This window comes from Octopus sinensis, linkage group LG4 (genome assembly GCF_006345805.1).
Source record: "Octopus sinensis linkage group LG4, ASM634580v1, whole genome shotgun sequence".
In the NCBI taxonomy this organism is placed as follows: Eukaryota; Metazoa; Mollusca; class Cephalopoda; order Octopoda; family Octopodidae; genus Octopus; species Octopus sinensis.
The window spans coordinates 157,213,449-157,227,048 of NC_043000.1; the positions used below are offsets into that span (position 1 = coordinate 157,213,449).

The 13,600-nt window shown below is 37.9% G+C and overlaps 1 pseudogene; it reads left to right on the forward strand.

Annotated features, from left to right (window-relative positions):
- Positions 1–9,391: 9,391 nt before the first annotated feature.
- On the forward strand, positions 9,392–9,510 carry LOC115211275 (annotated as a pseudogene).
- The last annotated feature ends 4,090 nt before the right edge of the window (positions 9,511–13,600 follow it).

Genomic DNA, 13,600 nt, shown 5'->3' on the forward strand with positions numbered 1-13,600 from the left:
TAGACCAATTCATTGAACGCAGGAACAATTATGTCTTTAATATTTTATCTTTTACTGGTTTCAGTCATTGGACGGCAGCCATGCTGGGGTACCGCCGTGAAGAATTTTTAGTCGAATGAATTGATATTACCACTTTTGTTTTAAGCGTGGTATTTATTCTATCGGTATCTTTTGCTGAACTGGTAAGTGATGGAAACGTAAGCACACCAACACCGGCTATCAAGTGGTGATGGTAGAGGACAAACACAGACACAAAGATACACACATACCCACGCATATACACACACACACACATACACACATACATATACACACACACACACACACACATATATATATATATAGCGCAGGAGTGGCTGTGTAGTAAGTAGCTTGCTTACCAACAGGGCTCAGTCCTACTGAGTGACGCCTTGGGCAAGTGTCTTCTATAGCCTCGAGCCGACGAAAGCCTTGTGAGTGGATTTGGTCTACGGAAACTGAAAGAAGCTCGTCGTATATATGTATATATATATATATATATATATATATATATATATATATATATATATATATGTGTGTGTTGTGTGTGTGTGTGTGTGTGTGTGTATGTTTGTGTGTGTGTATTTGTCACCCCAACATCGCTTGGCAACCGATGGTGGTGTGTTTACGTCCCCGTAACTTAGCAGTTCGGCAAAAGAGACCAATAGAATAATTACTAGGCTTACAAAGAATAAATCCTGGGATCGATTTGCTCGACTAAAGGCGGTGCTCCAGCATGTCCGCAGTCAAATAATTGAAACAAGTAAAAGAGTAAAAGAGTAAAGAGTATATTTATATATATAAATATATATATACAACGGGCTTCTTTCAGTTTCCGATTTCCGGTTTCACTCGCAAGACTTTCATCGGCCCGTGGCTATATTAGAAGACACATGCCCAATATGTCACACACTGGGACACATGTGATTGGAAAATAAGCTTCTTACCACACAGCAATGTATATTACAGAGATATACAAAAACAGACGAGCTGGTCAAGGTTGCGATGTCCTTCGTTATAGGTCAGCCCGATCGGAACTCATAGAGAACCAAACAATAACAACAATAAACAAGGAAGATTCAATACAGAATTTGTTCCAGATATATCTGGTTGATAGTAAATCGACCAATCCAAAAGTGCGAAATAATTCCGGGACTGTATCAGTACACAAGCCTTAAAAGTTAAGAGAATTGTTAAATTTGCAAAATGAGATGATAACATTTGGAAACGGATGTACTTAGTTCGAGGTGTGCAGTTTCCAAGAAAAGCTATTGAGGCATGTTTATAGATAAATTACACGTTTTTTTTTCGTTATTGACACTCTTGTTGTTGTTGTGTTATCGTGACAGCTTGATGGAGAGCGTAACCAATACGAAACAATTATATATGAATATGTGTATGTGTGAGTGTGTGTATATATGTGTCGGTCTGCCTGTATGCATGTATGTATGTATGTGTGTCTATGTACATATCTATGTATGTATGTATCTCTCTCTCTATCTATCAATCTCTCTCTCTCTCTCTCTCTCTATATATATATATATATATATATGGAGAGAAAGAGAGAGAGAGAGAGAGAGAGAGAGAGAGAGAGAGAGGGAGGAGGAGAAGGATGGAGACTAACCTTTGTTTATTTCAATGTTTAATATGATGCGTGACTTCGCCTGTCATTACGTTCTGAGTTCAAATTCCGCCGAGGTCGACTTTGCCTTTCATCCTTTCGGGGTCGATAAATTAAGTACCAGTTGCGTACTGGGGTCGATCTAATCGACTGCCCCCCCCCCCCAAAAAAAAAATTACGAGCCTTGTACCTAGAGTACGAAAGAATATGATGCGTGATTGTACTCACATACGTACATGCATACATACATACACGCACACGCACACACACGTACATACACACACACACACATGCACACACACACCACACACAGACACACGCCACACACACATATGGTTATAAGTATTTCTTGTGCATACGGTCATGTATAAACATGTATGTTTCCGCGCTTCTCCTTGCGCTGGCATTGAAATACGTTTGCATACATGAACATGTGAGTATGTATGTTGTGTGTGTGTGTGTGTATGTTTGTGTGTGTGTATTTGTCACCCCAACATCGCTTGGCAACCGATGGTGGTGTGTTTACGTCCCCGTAACTTAGCAGTTCGGCAAAAGAGACCAATAGAATAATTACTAGGCTTACAAAGAATAAATCCTGGGATCGATTTGCTCGACTAAAGGCGGTGCTCCAGCATGTCCGCAGTCAAATAACTGAAACAAGTAAAAGAGTAAAAGAGTAAAGAGTATATTTATATATATAAATATATATATACAACGGGCTTCTTTCAGTTTCCGATTTCCGGTTTCACTCGCAAGACTTTCATCGGCCCGTGGCTATATTAGAAGACACATGCCCAATATGTCACACACTGGGACACATGTGATTGGAAAATAAGCTTCTTACCACACAGCAATGTATATTACAGAGATATACAAAAACAGACGAGCTGGTCAAGGTTGCGATGTCCTTCGTTATAGGTCAGCCCGATCGGAACTCATAGAGAACCAAACAATAACAACAATAAACAAGGAAGATTCAATACAGAATTTGTTCCAGATATATCTGGTTGATAGTAAATCGACCAATCCAAAAGTGCGAAATAATTCCGGGACTGTATCAGTACACAAGCCTTAAAAGTTAAGAGAATTGTTAAATTTGCAAAATGAGATGATAACATTTGGAAACGGATGTACTTAGTTCGAGGTGTGCAGTTTCCAAGAAAAGCTATTGAGGCATGTTATAGATAAATTACACGTTTTTTTTTCGTTATTGACACTCTTGTTGTTGTTGTGTTATCGTGACAGCTTGATGGAGAGCGTAACCAATACGAAACAATTATATATGAATATGTGTATGTGTGAGTGTGTGTATATATGTGTCGGTCTGCCTGTATGCATGTATGTATGTATGTGTGTCTATGTACATATCTATGTATGTATGTATCTCTCTCTCTATCTATCAATCTCTCTCTCTCTCTCTCTCTCTATATATATATATATATATGGAGAGAAAGAGAGAGAGAGAGAGAGAGAGAGAGAGGGAGGAGGAGAAGGATGGAGACTAACCTTTGTTTATTTCAATGTTTAATATGATGCGTGACTTCGCCTGTCATTACGTTCTGAGTTCAAATTCCGCCGAGGTCGACTTTGCCTTTCATCCTTTCGGGGTCGATAAATTAAGTACCAGTTGCGTACTGGGGTCGATCTAATCGACTGCCCCCCCCCCCAAAAAAAAAATTACGAGCCTTGTACCTAGAGTACGAAAGAATATGATGCGTGATTGTACTCACATACGTACATGCATACATACATACATACACGCACACGCACACACACGTACATACACACACACACACATGCACACACACACCACACACAGACACACGCCACACACACATATGGTTATAAGTATTTCTTGTGCATACGGTCATGTATAAACATGTATGTTTCCGCGCTTCTCCTTGCGCTGGCATTGAAATACGTTTGCATACATGAACATGTGAGTATGTATGTTTGTGTGTGTGTGTGTGTGTACGTGCATATGATAGTGTTTGTGTACGTACATGGTAGCGCTTATGCTCTGTTTTTAATTAAAATTATATCACAGGTGCCGACTGCCTGTGATGAAATCTTAAGTTTTAACATCAACCATATTCTGACCGTATTTCACAGACATGAATTAACTTCCGTTCCCAACGCCCAGAGCATTCTTCCCCTTCGTTCACATCAGCTGCTTTTTCGAAGTAGGGTCTAAATGAACAACGAGATTACAACAAATCGGGGCGAATCGAAAGAAAGAAAAGAAAAGAAAAGAAAAGAAAGGAAGAAAAGAAGAATCCCCAGTTATTATTAATATATTATTTTGACTGATATGGAACGGAATTATGTTTCTTAACTTATAACATCCAAAGGAACAGCTGGTGGTCTCTCTTCTGTAAGCTCTTTTTCAGATGCTGGTATCCTTAATATATACTCAAGATAGACACAGCGAAACACAGTGTATGACAAGGTTGAATATATGTGCGAATGTATGTATGTATGTATGTATGTATGTATGTATGTATGTATGTATATACATATATACATATATGTAAAGGCGGCGAGCTGGCAGAAACGTTGGCACGCCGGGCGAAATGCATAGCCGTATTTCGTCTGCCGTTACGTTCTGAGTTCAAATTCTGCCGAGGTCGACTTTGCCTTTCATCCTTTCGGGGTCGATAAATTAAGTACCAGTTACGCACTGGGATCGATGTAATCGACTTAATCCGTTTGTCTGTCCTTGTTTGTCCCCTCTGTGTTTAGCCCCTTGTGGATAATAAAGAAATATGTATGTATGTATGTATGTATGTATGAATGTATGTAGTATGTATATATGTATGTAAGTATGTATGTATGCATGTATGTGTTCTATTTCTAGTTATTTGAAGTCTCCCCGTAAGGAAGGAGCTGGATTCTAACAAATATACCAAGCTCCATCGCTGGAATGTAGATAACAAAAACATTATCACTTTCTGAGTTTGAGAAGTCTTACACATCTATATTGTTCTTCTTTGTATTGTAGTGTGTGTGTTTCCTGGTCGATTTCTATTTCTGAAAATCGCAGTTTTTGCATGCATGCATGTATGTATGTATGTATGTATGTATGTATGTATGTATGTATGTATGTATGTATGTATGTATGTATGTTTGTACGTATGTATGTCTGTATCTACCTACACACAGATGCATATATACATAGATACAAACACGCTCATGCATGCACAAAAAATATATGCAAAACTTAAAAAGCCACCCTCTGGCCAGTTAACTTTCTCCTGGCTATAACAGTGATAAAATCGTAAAACTGAAGAACCTAAAAAGAAAGAGAACATGAAGTAACATCATTATTTTTTTTTTTAATTGCATAAATAAAATGTATGAAGCGAAAATTCACTCGATACTTTGGGGGCTTTGAGCCGCTGGATTTTAGCGATTAGTTCAGTTTGAAACTTCACTCTATGATCTGAAATTAAGATTTCCCAGGGTCTTTTATCTCTTTTCTAGTAGGAATCTATAGGTTTTTGTTATTGTGGCTTTTAAGTGTTTTCACTGTATGTCATCTCTTTAATTTTGGATTTAATAATTCTATCAGTCTGCCTCGGTCAGTATGTGTATATATATGTAACATTTTTATCGACTTGTAGAGACACCGCATTTCATTATGCAACCATAATATACAACTAAGTATATTAAACGCTTTGTAAGTTAATATTGTGTTCTGCTGTGTTAGCAGTGCTATTAAAACACATGTTTCGGTTATATCTACGAAATGTCGTAACAAATCAGTGATGGCTATAATTTCTATATGAAATCTGTAGGCACAAGCGAGGCTATATGGTAAGAAGCTTGCTTACCAACCGCATGGTTCTGGGTTCAGTCCCACTGCGTCGCACCTTGGGCAAGTGTCTTCTACTATAGCTACAGCCCGACTAAGGGCTTGTAAGTGGATCTGGTAGATGGTGTGTGTGTATTTATATATGTGTGTGTAAGTATGTATATATCTATGTGTGTATGTGTTTGTGTTTGTCTCGCATCACCGCTTCACAACCGGTGTTAGTGTGTTTATTTCCCCGTAATTTAGCGATAAGGCCTTAACATAAAAAAAGGCCTAGAATCGATTTCTTCGACTAAAAACCCTTCAAGGCGGTGCTCTAGCATGGCCACAGTCAAATGGCTGAAACAAATAAAAGAATAAAAGAACAGCCTTAACCAGCAACGTTTTTAACACCATTTCAATGAAAATGAATGGAATTTTTACCGTCCTCGAATTCTAATTTGACTTTTAAAAGCCGTTTAAAGTAAGTTGACTCACAAATTAAGCATGACGCAAAACACGAAACGATATTTAATCTATAAATCGCCCTTTTTCTCCTCATCATAACCCACGCTCGTCAACGGTTTCTTCTTGCAGAATGGACTGAGTAAGAACAAACTCACCGCTGTTTACAAGTTGGAAGTAACTTTTATAATGCGAAAGCTCCAAACTCTATCCTTCAACGCGTTAATGCTGCTGCTGCTGCTGCTACTACTACTACTACTACTACTACATATAGTATTTCTCAGTCAGGGAAAGTGGATCATCTGTCTAAGGAGCCACTGACGTATAAATGAAGTTCCGGGGCCACATGGTCAGCCCAAATAAACTATTGCATTATACTGTTCACAAGGGTACTTCGTCCATTCATTGTTACCAACAGATACATACATACATACAGACAGACAGACAGACATGCATAAATACATACATACATACATACATACATACATACATACACACTTACATATCATATATATATATACATACACACACACACACACACACACACACACACACATATATATATATATATATATATATATATATATATATAAGAGTAGTATAAAAATTGGATTCAGAGAGTCATATTCCACAGTAAGATTCCCAATCAGAATCGGCTATCAGTTGACGAAGTAATCAACGACACACACACAATACACACACACACACACACGAGCGCGCGCACACACACACATACACGCGCACGCAATTATTATTCTTTAACAAGAATAATAGATATGCACTCTACAAAAAATATTCAGTAATCCTTTGGCTTAATGTAAAGATGTTTTTATTACAATTTGACAAAAACAAACATTAATGTGTGCGTGTATGTGTGTATGGGTGTGGTGTGTGTAAGTGTGTGTGTGTGTATCGACATACACATATATGTGTGTATGTATAATTATCCATGTGTCTGTGCATGTGTGCCTTTGTCTTTAGGAATAACCACACATACACACATGGAACACGTGCACATGCGCTGATAGCACAACCCTAATATCCGCAAAACAGTTAAACGAAGCATACAAAAAGCGGGACATGAAAATAATGACACGAAATAGAAGATCCTGTTATTTATCAAAAACAAAATTATCCCATTTGTTTATTCTGAAGTAGAGCATAGCACGAAATTTGCCCTTCTCGGAAGATTAATATCAAATGGATCAGAAAAAGCATGACACAAAACACGAAACGATATTTAGTCTATAAGGCGGCAAGCTGGCAGACACGTTAGCACGCCGGGCGAAATGCTTAGCTGTATTTCGTCTGTCGCAACGTTCTGAGTTCAAATTCCGCCGAGGTCGACTTTGCCTTTCATCCTTTCGGGGTCGATAGATTAAGTACCAGTTACGCACTGGGGTCGATGTAATCGACTTAATACCTATGTCTGTCCTTGTTTGTCCCCTCTATGTTTAGCCCCTTGTGGGTAATAAAGAAATAGATATTTAGTCTATAAATCGCTCTTATTCTCTTCATCCTAACCCACGCCTCGCCAACCCTGAAATTTGAAGATACATACAAATTAGAAGTTTTGAATTGCGGTGTTTATGATACATTCTAAGAATATCATTATGAAACAGGTGTAGAAATACTTCTGTAAGAAAAGATCTTCAAATAACATGCACCGTTACTGAGGTAATCAAAAGGAAGAGACTGAAATGGATCGCATGCTTAGAAGGTCAAGCAGTATTCATAGGGATGGCGTTCTGCCAGGAGTCCCCCAACTCCAGATCCCGGAAGAGATTAAATTTATCCTCCAAAATATTTCCACCTTCATTGGCAGCATTGACTGAAAAAAGAAACATTTAGGAAATGAGAACGAATGTTGTCCCAAATTAAGCCAATTTGGTCAAAGTATTCCTTGAAATCCAATCATGTGAATAATATAGATTAAAGTGTGGTAGCAGTTTCAATAAATCTCTATCAGAAAATTGAGGATGTTACTTGAGATGTTGGTCGAGCCAGAGTCTTGACCATCATAATGATTACAAGTCGCTACTTAATAATATAAATTACAACATACTGTTAACAATGAAATACGGTCAAAGTCTTGCACTGTTCCTGGATATTTTAAACATAAAAAAAGATACAAACTTTAAGTCTAATATCATTACTACCTGAAAAATCTCTAAACAATAATAAATTTCCTGCCATCCAAAACAAGTATATTGTCGTTTCAAATTTTAAAAGACTACAAGAACCGTAATAAATACTACTTCAAAGACAGAACCCAAGAAAGTTAATTAACGAAATAGAATCTATCAAAAGAACAGATATTCAAGAAGCTCGGGGGACAAAAAGCAATTGAAATATCACAAATACTCTACCTTACATTACAATACATATCCGAAGAAACACAGAAACGTACAATATTTCCCATTAAAACTTTCGATTACTGATGCAAGAACGAAGGACAAAAAAGAAAGTGCACCAAAAATGTACAAAATACTCAAATGCAAAACGCAACAAATATCTCCAAAGTAATTATCAGCGCCAAATTAACCACTAAAAACACAACTCCTATACTCAAAAAGTGTGGTCACTCTAACTGAAAAACCTGTATTAACTTTATAAAAGTCACGCTCTATAAATCTAAATTGGGATCATTCTCACTGTAAAATATCACTTCACATGTTCGCCAAAAATCTAATTTATGATATTAAATGTAATAAATGTAACAAAGATTATATAAGAGAAACGAAATTTACCTTGAGAAAGAGACCGCTATTCATTGGCGTCAAATACAAGAGCCATATACCAGACAGATTCCAATAAGTGACTATTTAGATTTATGTCTATCAAAAGAATTGTCTTTGTTGCGATAAAATTTCAGATCAACTCCGGACAAATAAAGAAAATATATTCATTAAAAATACAAACCATGACTAACACAACATATCGAACGGAGTTCACATTCTCACACACAAACGCAAAGGGCTATCATATGCACTCATTTATACAAATACACAATTTGCTGCCACTCGCATAAATGCCAATAACCTCTTTCTTAGGTATTTTGACAATATGTTGTTCATATTACACACTCAGTGGATTGAAACATTAACTTTTGGTACAATTCTCGTCCTTACTGTCACTTGACTTAGTACATGAATTCTTATCCGTACTGTCCCATAACATATTCACAGCTAAATACAGCCTTGACTTATGGTGCAAATCTCATTAACGCAGTCGTATTGTCCTCTGGCCTTACGACTCACATCAACCGACAAAATCTCTATCTCACGTAATAGTAATTTGAGTCACAAGTTCTCCATAAAAAGGAACGAATTTTTAAACAAGCTTAAGGGCCAACACTGGATCACTCCATCTCACATAACTTTTATTAATTGTGAAATCAGTTAAGCAAATGTAAATAAATCTTTGTAAAAATTCCAGGTGCAGTTTAAAATTATTTTCATAGGATGTTTACATACATACATACATACATACATACAAACGGCCATATCACGTTTAAAGCACCGGTTCTCGTTCGATCACCGAAGTTAAGCAACGTCAAGTTTAGTTAGTACTTAGAAAGGTGACCGCTTGGGAAACCTAGGTGCAGTAAGCGTCACACATTGTTAAATGGCGATGCCCCAGCATGGCCACGGCTCATGAGCTGAAACTAGATGAAATAAAAAAAGTAAAAAATACATACATACATACATACATACATACACACATACATACATACATACATACATACATACATACATACATACTACACATTCAATCCATCACTGGAACTGTAAAAATCTATAAAACTTTCCAGAAGATTATTAAGTATGTATGACCATGTCTAGGTATGCAAGTATGCGCATGAGAAGACATACATAAAAAAAAACATACAAATCTGCACATATACATACTTACAAACAAATAAAAATACCCTGTTGTTGATGTTGAAATTCCAATGAGGGAGCCTTGGATCTAGGTTTGAAATCGGGTATTTCTCTATTGGCAAGAAACTGAATAATGACATACAAATAATTGTATGTATGTGCGTTTGTATGTATCTATGTATCTATGTATGATATCTATTTGCATCGATGGTGGAAAACTTCGTATTAGAGTGTACGTCAAACTCGCTTAGCTTCTCTTGGTAGGAATAATCAATAGGCTTCGACTAAGGAAGGCTACTTCGGCGTTTGAGAGAGGAAGATTTCTACTGACTCGCTAAGACATGTGGATGAAGTAAGTGGAGAGGCTACCTGTATTTTTGAAATAAAGAAATCATAGAAGACGTCGCTGACGTATTGTTTCTAGATTGAGGTATCATCGAAGAGTTGATGATCGAACTGTCTCAGATGTGGTCAACAAAATCAAGCCCCTCTATTCATTAAATTGCCAATAAGACTTTAATACCCAAGGCTGCGAGCTGGCAGAATCGTTAGCAAACCGGGCAAATTGCTTAGCTATATGCCGCCCGTCTTTATTGTTCTGAGCTCAAATCCTACCGAGGTCAACTTTGTCTTTCATCCTTTTTGAGGTCGATGAAATAAATACCAGCTGAGCACTGGGATCGATGTAATCGATTTAACCACCCCCACCCCGATATTGCTGGCCTTGTGCCAACAAAATTTGAAACCAATATTACTCCAGCACACGTCGAAACTAACTTTTCCTTCTGGGTTTTAATGTTTCTCTGCCTTCATCCTCACTCTCGGGCTCTAGCCCTTTTTTCTCCCACTTTCTGTCCCTTTCTCTCCCTACTCAGTCTCTTTTTACCTCTGTTTCTCTTTATCTCCTCCTATCTCTCTCATTCCCCCCCCTCTCTCTCTCTCTCTCTCTATCACGCTCTCCGCCCTTGTTTCTATAATCACTTTTCTCTCACTTGTGTGTGGAAGCACTCCGTCGGTTACGACGATGAGGGTTCCGGTTGATCCGAATCAACGGAACAGCCTGCTCGTGAAATTAACGTGTAAGTGGCTGAGCACTCCACAGACACGTGTACCCTTAACGTAGTTCTCGGGGATATTCAGCGTGACACAGAGAGTGACAAGGCCGGCCCTTTGAAATACAGGTACAACAGAAACAGGAAGTAAGAGTGAGAGAAAGTTGCGGTGAAAGAGTAGAGCAGGGATCACCACCATCCCCTGCCGGAGCCTCGTGGAGCTTTAGGTGTTTTCGCTCAATAAACACTCACAACGCCCGGTCTGGGAATCGAAACCGCGATCCTATGACCGCGAGTCCGCTGCCCTAACCACTGGGCCATTGCGCCTCCACATTTTCTCTCACTAACCACTGTCATATACACATATATGTCCTCATGTCTTTGGATCTGGGCAATGATATTGTTAATGGTGATAAAAAGAAACATTTTGCCGGCGCAAGACATCACTACATTCTTGGCTTCTCTTTTACTGACATACGGCTTCCTTTGTGGTGTTTTTGTTTGCCGTTTCAAGTTTCATGTTTGTTGTTGTCCCGCCTTCAAACTCCATTAAACTGAAATCAGTAGGAAAATGAAGAGTCAGTTAAGGGTTCTGCGGTTCATACACGCTCTTCCATATGTATGTGTATCAGTGATGCTCGCGATTTTGTCTATGTCTCATTGGATGTGCGTTTGAGCGTGAGTATTTGTTAGTCTGTGTGAGTGTGCATGTGTGTGTATGTGAGTATGTGTGTGTGTGTGTGTGTATGTGAGTGTGTGTGTGCGCACGTGTGTGTGAATAGGGTTGGTAATGAATAGTCTTATCAACGCAGGAACATATTTTAAGAAAACAACAAACAGCACTAGAAAAGAAAAACTACAGAACTACTAAGAAATAAAAGATAAAGTCGGAAATTAATGAGTGTTGCTGCTTTTGCTGCTGCTGCTGCTGGTTGTAGTGGTTGTGGTGAAGTATTGTGATCATGGTAATTGTTACCATTGTTGTTGCTGTGGCTCTTCTTTCTGTTGTTGTTGCTGTTGTTGTTGTTAAGCAACAAGACGGGTAAGGGTGATTAGGTGATGGTCTAAGGCTTAAGGGCGGGAGACCCCAGACCTTGGGAAAAACTTTAGTCGTCTTGTTGTAATCGAGGGCTCTTCGTTGACGCCCGACACCACTGGGAGGTGGCCCTCGAAGTCGCTGGAAATGGAGATCTCCAGGTTAAAATTCTTGCATGGCTGGTGTTGCTGCTGTTATTATTGCTTAGCCTTATGTCAGCTATTAACAAGCTGAACCTATGACCAATTTTCTATATTACATAAGTGAAACAGTAGTATAGTATAACAGTGCTGTCTTGAAACCGTGATCGACCTGACTTCCATTGTTTTGCCAGAAAGTGTATCTAGGATCACATTATCAAATGTTTCTTTTCAAAGATGGCGTGATTTGGTCAGATTTAGGTATAGTGTCAACAAGTTTCAAAAAAATTGTATAATGATAAACGTCTGAGAAAACTTCCTTGCATAGCCTCTATACAATTATTATGCAATCTAGGACAACCCACCTTGATTAAAATCTTTTCAGTAAAACGTTTTGGAGAAAATAATTCTCTTTAGCAAAATAATGATTTTTTCTTAAATTTTACTTATACTTATGATTGCGTAAATAATTTCTTTCTGCAATATAGGAAGCTATAAATTTGTTATACAAGTGTTAATGTATACTATATACTTCTACTACACTTCAATATTCTCCTTTCTGATAACATGTTTCTTAATGCGGTACATACTGTTTTTCTTATTGCGTAATATTCTCCTACTGCTCATTACGTTTAGGAAACGTAAACAAAATTATGTTACCTACTTAATTACTTCTACTGAATATTCTAGGTAATTAAAAGACTTCGTTTCATGAACTCTCTCAGTGCTAATTACTAAAATTATATTAATAAATAAATTATCTGTTTAGAGATTTTTCTTTTCGAAAATGAGTTTTTTTTACATATTTGCTTTACTATTCACTATGTGTTGTATATATTTTTTTTATTGTTATTATCTGAATTTCATTTTAAACAAGGAGTGTTTTTCTTAGAAGCATTTCTTCTAAGTGGTTTTTTCCTCGGAAGATTTTATCTTTAGGAGTTTAGTCCTACGGCGTTTTTTGCCTAGAAGAGGGTGGTTTGTCCGAGTGGTTAAAGGAGATTTTGTACTAATTGTCTTTTTGTTCTAGAAGCAATTTGCCATGGGCAGAATATGGCCTTGTCCGAGGGTATTTTGTCCTGGCGGGATGTCCTAGGGAGGTTTTGTTCAAAAGGGTTTTGTACAAAGAGGTCTTGCCACAAACGTTTGTTCTGGGGTGCTTTGACCGAGAGAGGGATGTTTGTCTTGGAAGGCGTTCTTTTTGAGGTTCTTTGCCATCAGGTATTTGTCGTAGTGTCCATACCTCTGTCCTAGCAGAGGTATGGATTCTAACGTCTCTAGCATAATACTTTGAAGAAACTCCTTGTTGCGTAGCATCAGTACAAACCTGATAGAGCAGACTTATCGAAGGCATCCCAGGGGTGACCATCCGACGAGTTCGTCCTTCTTGAGAACGATGGGGTGTGATGTGAGATCGAGATAGATAGATAGATAATTATATTGACACACACACATACATACGCACACATATGCACATTCATATGTGTATATGTTTGTGTGTGTGTGAATACGCAAATATATGTATATTATTCTCTTTCCCTTTTTAATTAAGAGATCGAGCAACCCCTAGAAATTCGACTGTTACTTTAAA